The following is a 16635-nucleotide window of genomic DNA, read 5'->3' on the forward strand; positions in this document are numbered from 1 at the left end:
AAAAAAAAAAAATACAAAATTAGCCAGGAGTGGTAGTGTGTACCTGTAATCCCAGCCACTCAAGAGGGTGAGGCAGGAGAACTACTTGAATCCTGGAGGCAGAGGTTGCAGTGAGTTGATTTCATGCCATTGTACTCTAGCATTGGTGACAGAGTGAAACTCCACCTTAAAAAAAGAAAATTGACTAAAAAGAGAATGAAATAGAAAAAATGTGTGTTGTAAAATGTTAATGGTGATAAAATGAACTGCATTTCTGTGTAAAAGTTATAGATGCAAGTTTACAGTGATGACAAGACGTAAGTGATAAGACAAATTATAGTCTTATCTTAATACTTTGTGTTTAAATGTAACGTATGTTCTTTAGGATAGTTATAGTCCATTTGTCTTTCTAGGAGGGACCAATGAGAATCTAGAAATGCTAGACACAAGTGATGGAAGCGTCTAGCTGTGCCCATCTGTGCCCTGACATAGGCAGTTCCATGGTTTGCTTCATTACTCAGGGCAAAGACTCTGATGCAAATGTGGTACACAGTCAATTTTTTTTCTTACTACATGATAGAAACTATAAATTTATCCCCATACAAAAGGGTATACTGCATATGCCCAAATGATAAATACAAGTGAATCACTGATCTGTAGGAGTACATTTTAAACCTCTTTAATTACAGAACAAAGTATCTGAAAAAGTTTTGTTGTTTATCTCTGAGTTTTCTTACATGGGTTCTCAATCTCTAGCCATACTATATAGTTAGCATGCTACTCTTACACAAATTAGACATTCTATTATTCTTTTATTCTAATAATGGTATCTATACACCTCAGAGTTTAAAACAAGTCTCAGCTTTTTCTATATCCCCAATTAAAATAACATTTTAAGATTTAATCATCAGTGATTTTTGTAGTAATATTTTTGAAGGTATTTGATCAAGATGATTTACTTATGCACTTATCTGATTTCTCTTTCTTCTGAATACATCTGTTAAGTTGGAATAGGGATTTAAAATCTAAATTCAATGTTGGAATTTACAAGACTCAGTGAAACTAGGAAGTGCTGTTATGTGCAGACCAATATCTGGCAATGGTAATTGAAGACAAATAGGCTTCACCAGTCTCAAAGCCCTAGCTTCCATAGTGAGTCCACATTTCTCTTGGATCTTATCTACTTCAGCAAAAGAAAACCACCCAATAAACCAGGGCCTTGTGCCTTGGGTGGAAACTCCAAAGTCCTCTAGTCTCCTTTAACAGCCAAGGACACTGCCACTTTCCTCAATAATAATTACTGCAGCCCAAGGACGTTGGTAGCCACGTGGGAGGAACAGTTGAGACTAGGTGAAGGAGGCTTTAGTGAGCAGTGCACTTTGGCAACAGGAGATGTGATCTCAAAAAAAAAAAAAAAAAATACACAAAACATCACACTGTACCTCATAAATACATAGTTTTCAACTAAAATTATTTAAATGAGGCATCCTTGAAATTACAACTTAGGAAAATTGCAATAGCTTTTCTTCTCTAATTTTTAGAAATGAGATTTTGTCACTTACATTTAAAATGCAGCATTTGTCCATGAAGTCAGTGCCCTTTTGCTCTGTATGTTAAAAATTGCACATATTTGAAGTAAAAAAATAGTTATAAGATGTTAGCCTCTGGAAGGGAATTTTACTTGAATTTTCAATGCAGTATGGAATAAAATTTTATCTTTTTAGCTTATTCATTTTTATCTAAATATAGATAATTTAATTAATTAATTTATTTATTTATTTACCATTTACAGCACAATGGTAGAAGCAGATCGTCCAGGCAAGCTTTTCATTGGTAGCATCAATAGAGAAGTCAATGAAAAGATGCTTAAAGAAGTATTTGCAAAACATGGTCCCCTATCAGAAGGTAACTCTTAAAGATGTGGGTATTTGTGTGTGTGTGTGTGTGTGTGTGTGTATGTATGTGTATTTTCATATGTATATTTCAATCTTTATATTTATAATATGTATGTTATATATATATTTTTAAAAATATGTATTTTTTCTAAGTGCATCGTATACATATGTTAAGATGCCTTATCATTTTAAACTCTTATTTTGAAGTATCTATTTGATATTTGGAAAAATCTCATAATAGCAGGTGAAGGGCCTGTGGTAAGGATCACTCACTACTTAGAAAGGAAAATGAGGAAAAGTAAATGTGTTGTGGAGTTAAGGAACAAAATGAAATAAAATAAGCTGACTATAATGGTGACTTAATATTAAGAATCATAGTGGTGATATGAAATACATTTATTTTCTGGTTTGATGTAACTTTCAGATGGTTAGTACCTTGGTGAGTCCATTATATAGATGTAAAATGTTTTTATATATTTTAGTTCTTTTGATAAAAGGGTTGAACCAGGAAGTCCAGAGACTTCGTGTTTAATATTTTTGAGAACCTGCAGATGCTAAGAATGCTGCCAAATACATGACTGGAAAGGAAAGAGTCCCTTAGTAACAATATTATAACTCTACTTTTCAATTAACAGTATTTGTAGGTCTTTTTACTATTACTAAAGTCTTGAAGATAGTAGAATGCCATATGGAGCAAAATTCTTTGTGCCATATACATGCAAGTGTAGTTGGAAGGGTACTGGAAATAACATTATATAAATTAATATATCATAACTTTTCCTATTTTTTATTTCAATACAAGTGAAAATAGATTTTCAGAGGGTATTCAATTAGGAAAAGAGGAAGTCAAATTGTCCCTGTTTGCAGATGACATGATTGTGTATTTAGAAAAGCCCATCCTCTCAGTACAAAATTTCCTTAAGCTGATAAGCAACTTTAGCAAAGTCTCAGGATACAAAATCTATGTGCAAAAATCACAAAGATTCCTATACACCAATAACAGACAAACAGAGAGCCAAATCATGAGTGAACTCCCATTCGCAATTGCTTCAAAGAGCATAAAATACCTAGGAATCCAACTTACAAGGGATGTGAAGGACATCTTCAAGCAGAAGTACAAACCACTGCTCAACAAAATAAAAGAGGACACAAATAAATGCAAGAACAGTCCATGCTCATGGATAGGAAGAATCAATATAGTGAAAATGGCCATAATGCCCAAGGCAATTTATAGATTCAATGCCATCCCCGTTGAGCTACCAATGACTTTCTTCACAGAATTGGAAAAAAACTACTTTAAAGTTAATGTGGAACCAAAAAAGAGCCTACAGAGCCAAGACAATCTGAAGCCAAAAGAACAAAGCTGGAGGCATCATGCTACCTGACTTCGAACTATACTACAAGTCTGCAGTAACCAAAACAACATGGTACTGGTACCAAAACAGAGATATAGACCAATGGAACAGAACAGAGTCCTCAGAAATAATGCCACACATCTGCAACCATCTAATCTCTGGCAAACCTGACAAAAACAAGAAATAGGGAAAGGATTCCCTGTTTAATAAATGGTGCTGGGGAAACTGGCTAGCCATAAGTAGAAAGCTGAAACTGGATCCCTTCCTTACACTTTATGCATAAATTAATTCAAGATGGATTAAAGACTTAAATATTAGGCCTAAAATCATCAAAACCCTATCAAAAAACCTAGGCAATACCATTCAGGACATAGGCATGGGCAAGAGCTTCATGTCTAAAACACCAAAAACAATGGCAACAAAAGCCAAAATTGACAAATGGAATCTAATTAAACTAAAGAGCTTCTGCACAGCAAAAGAAACTATCATCAGAGTGAAGAGGCAACATACAGAATGAGAGAAAATTTTTGCAGTCTACCCATCTGCCAAAGGGCTAATATCCTGAATCTACAAAGAAGTTAAACAAATTTACAAGAAAAAATAAAACAACCCCATCAAAAATGGGCAAAGGATATGAACAGACACTTCTCAAGAGAAGACATTTATGCAGCCAACAAACACATGAAAAAATGCTCATCATCACTCGCAATCAGAGAAATGCAAATCAAAACCATAGTGACGTACCATCTCACACCATTTAGATTGGTGATCATTAAAAAGCCAAGAAACAGGTCCTGGAGAGGATGTGGAGATATAGGAACACTTTTACACTGTTGATGGGACTGTAAACTAGTTCAGCCATTGTTTAAGACAGTGTGGCAATTCTTCAAGGATCTAGAACTAGAAATACTATTTGACCCAGCAATACCATTACTGGATATATACCAAAAGGATTATAAATCATTCTGCTATGAAGACACATGCACATGTATATTTATTGAAGCAGTATTCACAATAGCAAAGACTTAAAACCAACCAAAATGCTCATCAATGATAGACTGGATTAAGAAAATGTGGCACATATACACCATGAAATACTATGCAGACATAAAAGACGATAAGTTCATGTCCTTTGTAGGGACATGGATGCAGCTGGAAATCATCATTCTCAGCAAACTATCGCAAGGACAGAAAACCAAACACCACATGTTCTCACTCATAGGTGGGAATTGAACAATGAGATCACTTGGATACGGTGTGGGGAACATCACACACCAGGGCCTGTAATGGAGTTGGGGGAAGGAGGAGGGATAAGAGTAGGAGACATAGCTAATGTAACTGAGGAGTTGATGGGTGCAGCACACCATCATGGCCCAAATATACATATGTAACAAACCTGCATGTTGTGCACATGTAGCTTAGAACTTAAAGTATAATCAATAAATAAAAAATGAAGAACATTAAAACCTAGAAGGAACCCTCCTGTAAATCAATGGAATAAGTCAACGTTTATTAAATGCTATTAAAGGAATTACTTCCAATTCCTGGAAATACTTCTAGAACATATACAAACGGTAGAGAGACATCTAGACAGACTCACAGGAAGGAAATATTCATTCCCTTTTTCTGAAAATATGTTCTTGAAAAAGTATATTGAAATAAGACCTTACATTTAAGGAAATGTTAAATACTTGAAAATAGAAAATAATATGAGAATATTAAAGTTGGATAACAGAAGAAGTAACTGACATTTTTACCCTATCCTGGCTCTTTTCTCCTAAGGATGTTTTTTTTCCTGTCACCAGAGTGATTTATATAACATGAATACCTAATTACTCATTTCCCCAATGTGTTTGAGAACTTGATTTGATCAAACCAATGGTCTCTTTTCCTATTGAGTCTTAAGTCTAGAGATTGTTTGCTTACTAAAGCTTTAAAATTTTATCTAATTCTATTAACTGTTGAATTCCTTTACATTTTAGTCAAGATCATTCCATTCTGGGCCCTTTAGAGCTTTTTTGCTTTATAACATTATCCCAATCTGTTTTTAGCTCCTGTTATTGTTTATGCTACCCCTAAAATGCTTTTTTGAACTTCTTGACAATTATCATTTCCTGTGTATGCCTCAAAAATACAATTCATTATTCAAAAGCAACTTCAATTTTATATTTTCTTCCTCATTGCTTATCATAGGTATTTTGTATTCACTGTACCACGTATTAATCTATTGATTGTTATATTGTCTATTGTGAATATTTAAAGCTTCCTAGTTGCTTTTGTTTATGTTACATCTAGTACATTCCTAGCACATAGCAGAAAGTACATATTTATTCACTCTTATAAATTACTATTTTAAGCTGTAGTAGAAACCAAGAGTAGCTTTTGATTCATGACTTTGTGGTAAGTGTGTAAATAATTTTGTCTTACGTATAGTAATCTATGATAATTTCTTTTTTACTCCTAGTTTTCAAACACAAGAGCAGATAATTTGTGTAGATTTTTTTATTGTTTGTTTGTTTTGTTTTTTAAGACTGAATCTCACAGCTTCACCAGGCTGGATTGCATTGGGATGATCTGGGCTCACTGCTACTTCCCTGTCCCAAGTTCAAGCAATTCTCCACCTCAGCCTCCCAAGTAGCAGGGACTACAAGCACGTGCCACCATGTCCAGCTAATTTTTGCAGTTTTAGTAGAGACAGGGTTTCACCCTGTTGGCCAGGATGGTCTCTATCTCTTCACTTCGTGATCCGCCTGCGTCGGCCTCCCTAAGTGTTAGGATTATAGGCGTGAGCCACTGTGCCCTGCCAATGTAATTTCTAAATTACTTAATCTCCTAAATTACTTTATCTCAGGTATTTTAGTGTGTAAAACTAAATGTGAATGTTATATGAACATAAATGTTAAGTCGGAGCCAATAAAGGACGTTCGGAGAGTTTTCAGGGGAATTACAGTTTAAGGAATTTTTACTGACTGAAACACTGGGAAGGAAACAGCCATGCGCAAATCTGGGGAAAATGTTATGGGCCCAGAAATAACAAAAGAAGTTTCAAGATAGGAACAACTGGCGATGTGGCTGCAAGACGTCTGTAAGAGATTTAAGATCTTCCCCTAAATAACATAAACCATGTAATTTTAAAATAGAGTTATTTGTTAGTTGAACTGTTTGCAAAAATTACTTTGGCCTATATAAAACATTATGCTGAAAAATGTTCTTGTGAAGTTAATTAGGACATTTAAGCATTTCTGAGAAATAACATGAAGTACTATATTAAGAATCATTAATTAGGAACATGTCTAAGGAAAAGAAAGAAATGAGTGGGGCAAGAAACCTTAATGAGATAAAACAAGGATCGCATTTACAGAAACATTTCTAGAGTAAATACGGAATTGTAAATCATATGGGCACATTTTATGTGTTAGCAGATTAAACAAGGAGCAACTCATAATGACTAATACGACTAATCACTTGTGTCTCACTGAAACTTTTAAATCAGTGATGTGAATAGAAAGATGAAGTGTATTATATATTGTAAAAAACAGATGTGCCACATTCTTCCATAGAATCTATAATGGTTAATATTTTTTGTTTGTTTGTTTGAGGTGTTATTTTTTCAATAATGGAGGAGTTTTCAAGGAATTTGAATATTAGGACTTGTGTTTGATCCCTTACTGGAAGGCATGTGTTCAGTAAATGTCTCAAATTTGGCATTGTGAAAGACGTGTTCATTTTAGGAGGGGAAAAAAGTTTGCTTTGGGATAAAATATCTAAAATCGAACCACAGGTGACATAAATCTGCTTGTAAAATGTGCTTAGGTTAAATGTGCCAGTGTTGTTGATAGTACCCTTGATACCTTTAGTCTTTGGATGGAAAAGCAATAAAAGTAGAACAAGCCAAGAAATCATCTTTCAAAGTGGTGGTTGGCAGAGACCACTAGCTTCTTCAAGAAACAGAAGCCCTTCAGGAAGTTTGAGAACTGCAAGAGGAAGTAGTGGAGGATCAAGAGAGTGGCTTCCCTCACATGATGGATGCTTGGGTAATGTTTTAAAATATAAAGATGGAACCATAGGACTAAAAGAAAATAAGTTTGAAGATATCAAAATTTCTCAATTTTGTATGTTTCCTTTATGAACAGAAAATTAACTTATTGATAAGCAAAATTATTTCTAAGTACTAAAGGTGTATGATAAGAATGATTGAATTAATATCTAAAATTTGTTTTAAAATTACTACAACTTTGCATCGAAATAACACAAATTTCAAACAGAATTGAGTTTATGAATGCTGATTGCCTATACTCAACAGATTTTCTGTAGAACTCATTTATATTCATTATACTTTATAGAGTTTTCTACTTCTGGGCCCAGAACTTCTTATCAGTTGTATTATCAAAATACGATGGAACATTTAAAACTTTCCAACAGGAAAAAAGTAACTCAGTACTTAAAATTGATTTTTCAGGTTTTTTTGTGTGTGTATACATGTGCAAACATCTGTGCAAATCTATTGCTTTGCAATTTTCTTTTGGAAAGTTTGTACATTGGCCTGCCATAAAGCATTTTCAATTTAAGAAATGTAGAATTTTAATTTCTGAAAAGAGTGTGTGACTCTGGAAAAGTTTAAAACCACTGCTTCACAGATAAATATGTATCTTTCTTTGCTGGAGGATGAGCCACTGAAAATGATATTTATGAGTGATTTACACAATAGAAATGAGGGGTCAATTTCTACATAAAAAAGAAAAACAAACCATATATTCAAAAAAGTATATTGGATGGGCTGGGCAAGGTGGCTCATGCTTGCCATCTCAACACTTGAGGAGTATAGCGTGGTTGGACTATGAGGTTGGGAGTTCCAGACCAGCCTGCCCAACATGCTGAAACGCTGTCTCTCCTAAAGATACAAAAAATTAGCCTGGCATGGTGGCATTCACCTGTAATCCCAGCTACCTGGGAGGCTGAGGCAGGAGAATCACTGGAAACTGGGAGGCAGAAGCTGCAGTGAGCCGAATTCATGCCATTGAACTCCAGCCTGGGCAATAGGGCAAGAGTCCATCTCAATAAATAGATGATTGATAGATAGATAGATAGATAGATAGATAGATAGATAGATAGATAGATACATCCATCCATCCATACATACATACATACATACATGCATGCATACATACATACTTACATACATACATAAATAATAAACCTATCAGTTAACTAGTAGTATCTATGAATCAACCTTCAAAAATGTATCGCTTAATTTTATGTTTTAATGGCCAGATGTTTAATTAATTGCAGATTTTTTAAAGTTGAAATTGAAGTATTTACTCCATTTTAAGATGCATAGCTTCAAGGTTATATTGTCTCCATTGATCTTGAGGGTGAGGTTCAATAACACTTTGTCATGTGTGAGAATGTGCATATTCTAACCTGTAACACCACCTAGAAATTGGCATATGTCTACATTTTTGTAGCTATAAAAACATATTTTTATATTATTTATATGCAATTCTTAAAAATTATTAAAATTTAGCATAGTCTACTCTGAAAATTAGTGTTTCATAAGAGAATTGTAAGAATTCTATATTATGTTAACAAATTTTAGAGATATATATTTTCCTGTGTCATCTTTTGATATTGTAAATATTTGGGTTGCTTTCAATGGAATTTAGTGTATCTTTATGATATGTTTTGGAAATTTTCCTGATAACAATGACATAAACAGTAGTTTATCATGTTTAAAATATTTTTTCTTTATGTGTATTATACTTAAATATTTTACGGATAGATTTCTGCTCCCTGTTCACTCCCCACTTTTCCCACATTTCTCTGTCACACCAATATATTATGATTCTTGAGTTTCCTTCTAGATCTTCTAAATGGACTTTTGTTCCTTGAATTGTACCAGTTTCATATAGAAATGTTAATTTTATTAGTTTAGACAAATGTGTATTCGTAAGATTATAATATGTAGAAAGTCTCCATAAACAACTAAAACTTAGCCATTTAAGAAACAGTGATGTTAGTTAACTAAAAAGATTTTGTTTGAAATACAGATGATGGCGGATACACTCTTGAAGAACATGAGTTCTTCTAGGGGGCTTTCCAATTGAAAGAGGTTCATCTTCAAGAAGTGGAGGTCCTCCTCCTAAAAAATCTGCTCCTTCTGCTGTGGCAAGAACCAATAGTTGGATGGGAGGCCAAGGTAAATTCTACCTCATGGAAAGACCGTAGTTTTTGCATGACTGAAAATAAGATATTTTAACTGGATGCTTAAATTTAAGTTCATCGAACAAAAGAGAAGTGACACATCATTGAGCATAATTATTGATAGATAGCTTTTATTATACTTTCTATCTCACTAGGTGAATTTCAGATTTATGGTGAAGAAATACTCAAGCTTCTCATTACAGATGAAAGAAGTGATTACAGTGAGGCCACTATTCGCTTTTTTGTGTGTTGTTTGTATGTGTGTGTGTGTTTGCTAGCTAATTCCCCTTAATGTTACTAAAAGTTCCTAGCAGTACTCCTTGATAGTAGCCTTCTTTATCTAATGAATTCTTCCATTTCCTAGGTACCCTGGTGGTGGTCCCTTAGTGTCCCAATATAAAAATTGCTTGTTCATTTTCTTTGTTGGGTTGAAGTCTTGCTCTTACAAGGTCAGAGTGCGTTGATGAGATGATGGTTTACTACAGCCTCAAATTCCTGGGCACAAGCAATTCTCCTGTTTCAGCCTCCTGAGTTGCTGCAACTATAGGCATGCACCGTGACCACACCTAACTAATTTTTTTACCCTGTTTTTTTGTAGAGGATATCACTACATTGTCAAAACTAACATTAAAGCCCAGGACTCAAGCAGTCCATCTGCCTCAGCCTTCCACACTAGCTCACAATTTGAGCCACTGAGCCTGGCCATCCAACTTCTGAGACCTCAGTATGCTTACATGCAGGGCATTATTGCTGCTTATATGAAGAATCAAAAGAAGTACAAGAGCATTCAGCAGAAAATGAGTCACTGGGCTTAAATAGTATTTAAAAATAAAGTTAAGGCTTGAAAGGTAGACATAAAGGAGTCCAATATTCTTTTTTTTTTTTTTTTTTTTTTTTTTGTGACGGAGTCTCGCTCTGTCGCCCAGGCTGGAGTGCAGTGGCGCGATCTCGGCTCACTGCAAGCTCCGCCTCCCGGGTTCACGCCATTCTCCTGCCTCAGCCTCCCGAGTAGCTGGGACTACAGGCACCCACAACCGCGCCCGGCTAATTTTTTGTATTTTTAGTAGAGACAGGGTTTCACCGTGGTCTCGATCTCCTGACCTTGTGATCCGCCCGCCTCGGCCTCCCAAAGTGCTGGGATTACAGGCGTGAGCCACCGCGCCCGGCCTAAGGAGTCCAATATTCTTAAGGGGATATCACAGAAATACAGAGTTGTGAAATATAAGGGCATATAAATCAATAATTAAGATTGTGCTGGGATGTTTAAACATTAATACAAGATCCTTAGTGTATGATTTGAATTTATTTGATGAGAGAATTTAGAACTAAGCAACCTGAGGTGAGTAGTAGGATTGAATAGAAGTAATATTTTTGAGAAGGAGAATTGTAAGATTGCAGACTCAACAGAAGAAAGCAAGGCAGTAAATAAAAGTTCTTAGCAAAGAAGTTTAAGCAGAACAAATTAAAGTTGTTACTTAGTCTTCCATATACTAATATGGAGCAAATTGAAAACTACCATTTTCAATTTTACATTTCATATATAGAATATTGTGAAGATAGGTATTTATTGACTTCAGGATACACAAGCCAACACATTTCCATTGAAAAATTAGCCAGTGAACATATCACAGGTGAAAGACTGACATCTAAGGAATAGCACGTGAAGAGTATATTAAAGGAGAACCTTTTCTACTTGAAATAGCAATAATGTTCTAATGATCCCTTTAACAGTATTGCTTATTGCAATAAAAGTAAATCTGGACCATCATTAGAAAGTTTTCACTAGTACATTTTAATTTGTCAACATTTAAGATAGAGTCAACCACTTAAAGGAGGTACAAATTTAAGTATAAATTTATAGGAGTATAAATTTATACTTAAGTTTATTAAGTATAAACTTAAAGGAGGTATAAATGTAGGTATAAATTTAAGATGCAGTCATTCAAAGGTAGCCTTATTTGTGTGTGTGAGGTGGATTGAACAACATGAGAAAATCCACCTTCTTCAGCTGAGAATGGACAATGTATATACACTTTAAAATCTGTGAAGAGTTTGGTGGTTTCACATGTTTTTCCTGTGTCATTAGTAGTCATCAGTAATTCATATGAAAAGGAAAATAATCACTAAGTAGTTATTAACCATTACAAATGAACTTTTACTGAAGAATTGATGTCTGCCTTCAGCTATATTAGAAGAACTGGCCTTGGCGGGAGCCATGGGATTATCCCAAGTCATAAGAAATATTCACAGTGTCATGATTTAGTAATTTAGAGAACAAAGAACATAGTCATAGAAGAAATAATTGTAAAAGTTGTTTGAGAAGAGAACATAGTGTTTCAGATTTGGTAATCTTTACATTATGTTCCATTATTTTAATATTAAAGGTCCCATGTCACGTGGAAGAGAGAATTATGGAGGTCCTCTATGCAGAGAGCCAACCTCTTCCTGGAGAAATGACTATATGTCACCAAGAGATGATGATTATGCAACTAAGGAGAGGTAAAGGAAAAATGAAAAAAAAGAAAATAGAAAAAAACAGTTGTGTTTTGTTATGGTGATGAAATTTACATAAAAAAATTAAATATTATAAGGGAAACAGTTAAGTGGCAATTAATACATTGTGTTGTGCAGCAAGTACCTCCATCGAGTTCCAAAACATTTTCGTCACTCCAAACTAAAACTCCAGCTACCAGTTAAGGAGGCCCTTTCATTTGTTCCCTTCGCTCAGCTGCTAGCAAACACCAATCTGTGTTCTGCGTCGGAGCTTACATGTTGTGGGCATTTAATGTAAATGGGTTCAAACACTTCATGACTTTTTGTATCTGTCTCCTTTCCTTTTTGTGATGTCCCAAAAGTTCATTTACATTATACCACTTAACTCTTCCACAAGCTGTTAACCCATTATTTTCTGTGGGTGGTTTCTACCACAGTATTTCTATGCACCAGTATTTGTTTGAGTAGGTTTAATCAATTCTGGATGTATATATAAGTGGAATTGCTTGGTACTATGATAACTATGTTTGTTTTATTGAGGAGCCACCACATTTCTACATAGTAGCTGCATCATTTTCCATTCCAACTAGCATAGTGTCAGGGTTCCAGTTTATCTACATCCTCTCAAACACTTGCTATTTCCTGCTTTTTAAAATTTATTGCCATTCTAGTGTGTGTGTAAAGTATGGTATCTCACTTTGGATTTGAAATGCATTTTCTGAATCACTGATTATGAGTATTTGTTCCATGTGCTTTTTGGGCATTTGTCTATTTTATTTGGAGAAATATCTATTTAGATGTTTGGTCTTTTAATTTTGTGTAATTTGTAAGTTATCTTTAAAAAAATTTAAAATAGGCCGGGCGCGGTGGCTCAAGCCTGTAATTCCAGCACTTTGGGAGGCCGAGACGGGCGGATCACGAGGTCAGGAGATCGAGACCATCCTGGCTAACCCAGTGAAACCATGTCTCTACTAAAAATACAAAAAACTAGCCGGGCGAGCTGGCGGGCGCCTGTAGTCCCAGCTACTCGGGAGGCTGAGGCAGGAAAATGGCGGGAACCCAGGAGGCGGAGCTTGCAGTGAGCTGAGATCAGGCCACTGCACTCCAGCCTGGGTGACAAAGCGAGACTCTGTCTCAAAAAAAAAAAAAAAAAAAAAAATTTAAAATAAGTAAAAAATAAATAAAAAGGGTACCTCCAACAAAGTGATAAAATAGGAGTCTCTAATTTATTCTTCCATCCACAAATGCAACAAAAAAAGGCACACCAACATCAATTCCCTGTGAGATAAATTCAGAAACTAATTGAGATACTCTTGAACATAGGATTATGAAAATACTCACTAAAAAGAGGCAAGAAAGGCTGAATCATGATCTTGTTCTAGAGTTTGTGTCTGACACAGTGCCCTAGAATCAAAAGGAAATCTTATTTCACAGCTTGTCTCAGAGGACTGAAGAATTAAATTACATATGTAATGCCCCAGCTGTTAACAGCAGCTTCTCAACGAAATGATTCCTGACTTGCCACTCTCTGGATTCTAACACAGATTGGCATTTATAACTCTCCTAATACCTCCAAGATAAAAGAGGGATTTAAATAGACATTCAAACACTTCCAAAACTGTTTCCTCCTGGCTTACTGGATCTCAAGCAGTCAAGAAAGTTCAGCTCCCACTTTATACCTAGAAGAACTGAGATTGTACATTTAACACCTTGACTTTTTTTTTTTTCTTTTTTCTTTTGAGATGGAGTCTTGCTCTGTCACCCAGGCTGGAGTGCAATGGCACAGTCTTGGATCACTGCAGCCTCTGTCTCTTAGGTTTAAGTGATTCCCCTGCCTCAGTCTCCCAAGTAACTGGGATTATAGGTGCCTATCACCATGCCAGGCTAACTTTTGTGTTTTTTAGTAGAGACAAGGTTTCACCATTTTGGTCAGGCTGGTCTTGAACTGCTGACCTCAGGTTATCCATCCACCTCAGCCTCCCAAACTGCTGGGATTACAGTCATGAGCACCACACCCTGTCATGTGTTGACTTTTGTAGCTTCTACCCAGGTATCTTACTTCTAATTTTTACTTCTGGATCTGTCAACGTCCTCTGAGAGCAGGCACGTAGGCATTTCTCTTCAGTCTTCATCATCACTCACTCTATCAATATGCTGAGCTTCTAAATTTTCCTACCAAGAAGTCAAACTACCTAACTATTGCCCTGATTTCTCAGGTTGCTGCCTAAGAGTTTGAAAACTAACTTGCCAATCTCTGGAAGCTAATGAATCCCAGCTCTTTGTAGTCCCAGGATTCTAAAGAGGAAAAACTGTTGTTTTACAATAACTCTGCATGACTTGTAATTTGGACATTTGTCCCTCCAAGCCTCCGGTTGAAATGTGGTCCTCCACACTGTAAATGGCACCTAGTGGGAAGTATTTGTTTGTGTCATGGGGCTGGATCCCTCATAAATGGTTTGGTGCCCTCGCCATAGTTAATAAGTGGATTTTCTGCTGTATTAGCTCCCACAGTGCAGCATGCATCCAAATAGTTGTTCAAAAAAGTCTGATACCTTCTCCCCTTCTCTCTCTTCTCCACTTCTCTTTCTTGCTTTCTCCACATGTGACATGCCTGTTTTCCTTCTACCTTCTGTCATGAGTGGAAGCCTCGTGAGGCTGTCACTAGATGCAGATGCTGACACCACACATCTTTTACAATCTGCAGAGCCAGGAGCCAATGAAAGCTCTTTTGTTTATAAATTTTTTCAGTCTCATAGCCTTTCATAGGAACACAAACAGACTAAGACATGTATCTCGGGCTGATAACTTGTCTATATCAGTAAGCAGTGGAGCTCAGAGTTCACTATTTGCTGCGTTCCACAGAGGACAGAGGTGGTTTTCAATGGTCCCATGAGTTCTTCCTTAAATCCAACCGTTGGCTTACTCTAGCTTTCAGTTTCTCCATGGATACACCCCAACCTTTTAAACTCCTCCTTTAGGACCAGTGTTTTGTTGTTGTTGTTCATATTTATTTATTTATTGAGATTCACTCTATCACCTAGGTCAGAGTGCAGTAGCATGATCTCAGCTCACTTTGACCTCTACCTCCTGGGTTCAAGAGATAGTGCTGCCTCAACCTTCCAAGTAGCTGGGACTACAGTCGTGTGCCACCAGGCCTGACTAATTGTTTTGTTTCGTATGTTTAGTAGAGAGCAGATTTCACCATGTTAGCCAGGGTGATCTCAACCTCCTGACCTCATGATATGCTTCAGCCTCCCAAAGTGCTGGGGTTACAGACGTGAGCCCCTGTGCTCAGCCTGGACCATGCTTTTAACTTGTCCATTTCTAGGGTCTGTTGTGACAGAATAGGCATTCTGTGATACTGCTAACTTCCTCCCTCTCTGCAAAAAACCTCAACTCACAACTATCCTTAGACAAGGACACTGTAGTGAATGATTCCATAACTTGGGATTTAATCTATGATAAGTTTTCAAAGACTATAGAACTGAGAATAACCACACACATAGGATAAAAGAATAGTTTTATTTTGATGCCTTTTCTCCTCCCCAAGCCAGCACAGTGTTGCATACAAAAAATTTCCCTGGACCCACAGTTTCTTCAGAGACAAGAGAGTTGAAGGTGTACATTCAGCCTTTTCTTTTCCATTTTGCGGTTCTTCACATAATGTTCTCTCTAGTCTTCCCCTGTGGGAAACATTGGGGATATCAGACAACTGGGGCCAGTTACAAACAAACTACATGGATGGAGCTCACAGTGACCATAACAGTAATCTCCTTGGTGGCTTTACATTCTAGCCAGCAGAAGTGCACCATCAGACAAACTAGGCAGCAGCATTATTCTGCAGCAGCCAACTATGGTTGATGGGTCAGCCAGGCTCAAATCCCTGGCCAGCTGCCAAATCCCACCCTAGTTTTCTCTGCAAAACTTCCAAGGCTGTGAAAAAGAGGCAGCTTGGTGATTTTCCACAGAAGAGGCATGCAATCGCACCCAATCCCAGCTGCCATACTTTTGACCATCATAGCCCTGTGTGTTCCACCCATTTCTAGGCTGAAAAGCAGAGCAATTTAATGGTTAAGGATGAATTTCTGGCCCTACTTGGACCCAGTGGACAAGTAGCTTTTATAATAAGCCCTGGTACCCCTTGAAGGAAGTTCGCTTCTGATATATCTAGTGGAAATCACTGGGGCATTAGAATCTCTAGAGCATGTGACTTTACTGAGAAACAGAGAATCTCAGTCTCAGCTCCAGTGCCTTCCACTGCTGTTGAGAATAAACTTCCCTGCTGGGGAATGTGCCAGTCTGAGTCAGTGAATGTAGTCTATCCAGGCTCTGTCCAGCAGAAAATGGATCTAGACTCTCCAGCCTCTGTCCCCTCTAGGGAGGACCCACTCTCAACTCTGGCCCTTCCACTTTAATCAGGGAACTATATAATCTTTCAGAAACTTTCTGGGAATTATGTAACTTTCTTAGCAGAGACCAGGATCTAAGTTATCTGTTTAAGAGCAGATGTCAAGGGAGCTGATTTTCAGCCCCAGGCCCTCCTGCTGTAGGTAGGAAACTAGCCCATCTGCGCAGAGACCTTCCAGTAGCCATCACAGCCAAAATTACAGGCATGCCATTCCCTGTTCCACAACAGAATTTAAATGGACCCAGTCTCAGCTCCAGCTGGTCAAATTTTAATTTCTGAAATGGAATCATTAGTAGTAAATAAC

At 36.7% G+C, this 16635-nt stretch overlaps 1 pseudogene across 1 annotated transcript in view; it reads left to right on the top strand.

The window, feature by feature from the left end:
* The first annotated feature begins 1775 nt into the window (after positions 1-1775).
* LOC141409579 (RNA-binding motif protein, Y chromosome, family 1 member A1-like) overlaps positions 1776-16635 on the top strand; it is a 304090-nt pseudogene continuing 289230 nt past the window's right edge. The window contains exons 1-5 of the transcript XR_012430515.1: positions 1776-1884; positions 2357-2466; positions 7087-7263; positions 9277-9425; positions 11815-11929. The product of XR_012430515.1 is annotated as an RNA-binding motif protein, Y chromosome, family 1 member A1-like (transcript). The remainder of the gene's footprint in view (positions 1885-2356; positions 2467-7086; positions 7264-9276; positions 9426-11814; positions 11930-16635) is intronic.

This window comes from Macaca fascicularis, chromosome Y (assembly GCF_037993035.2).
Source record: "Macaca fascicularis isolate 582-1 chromosome Y, T2T-MFA8v1.1".
Lineage (NCBI taxonomy): Eukaryota > Metazoa > Chordata > Mammalia > Primates > Cercopithecidae > Macaca > Macaca fascicularis.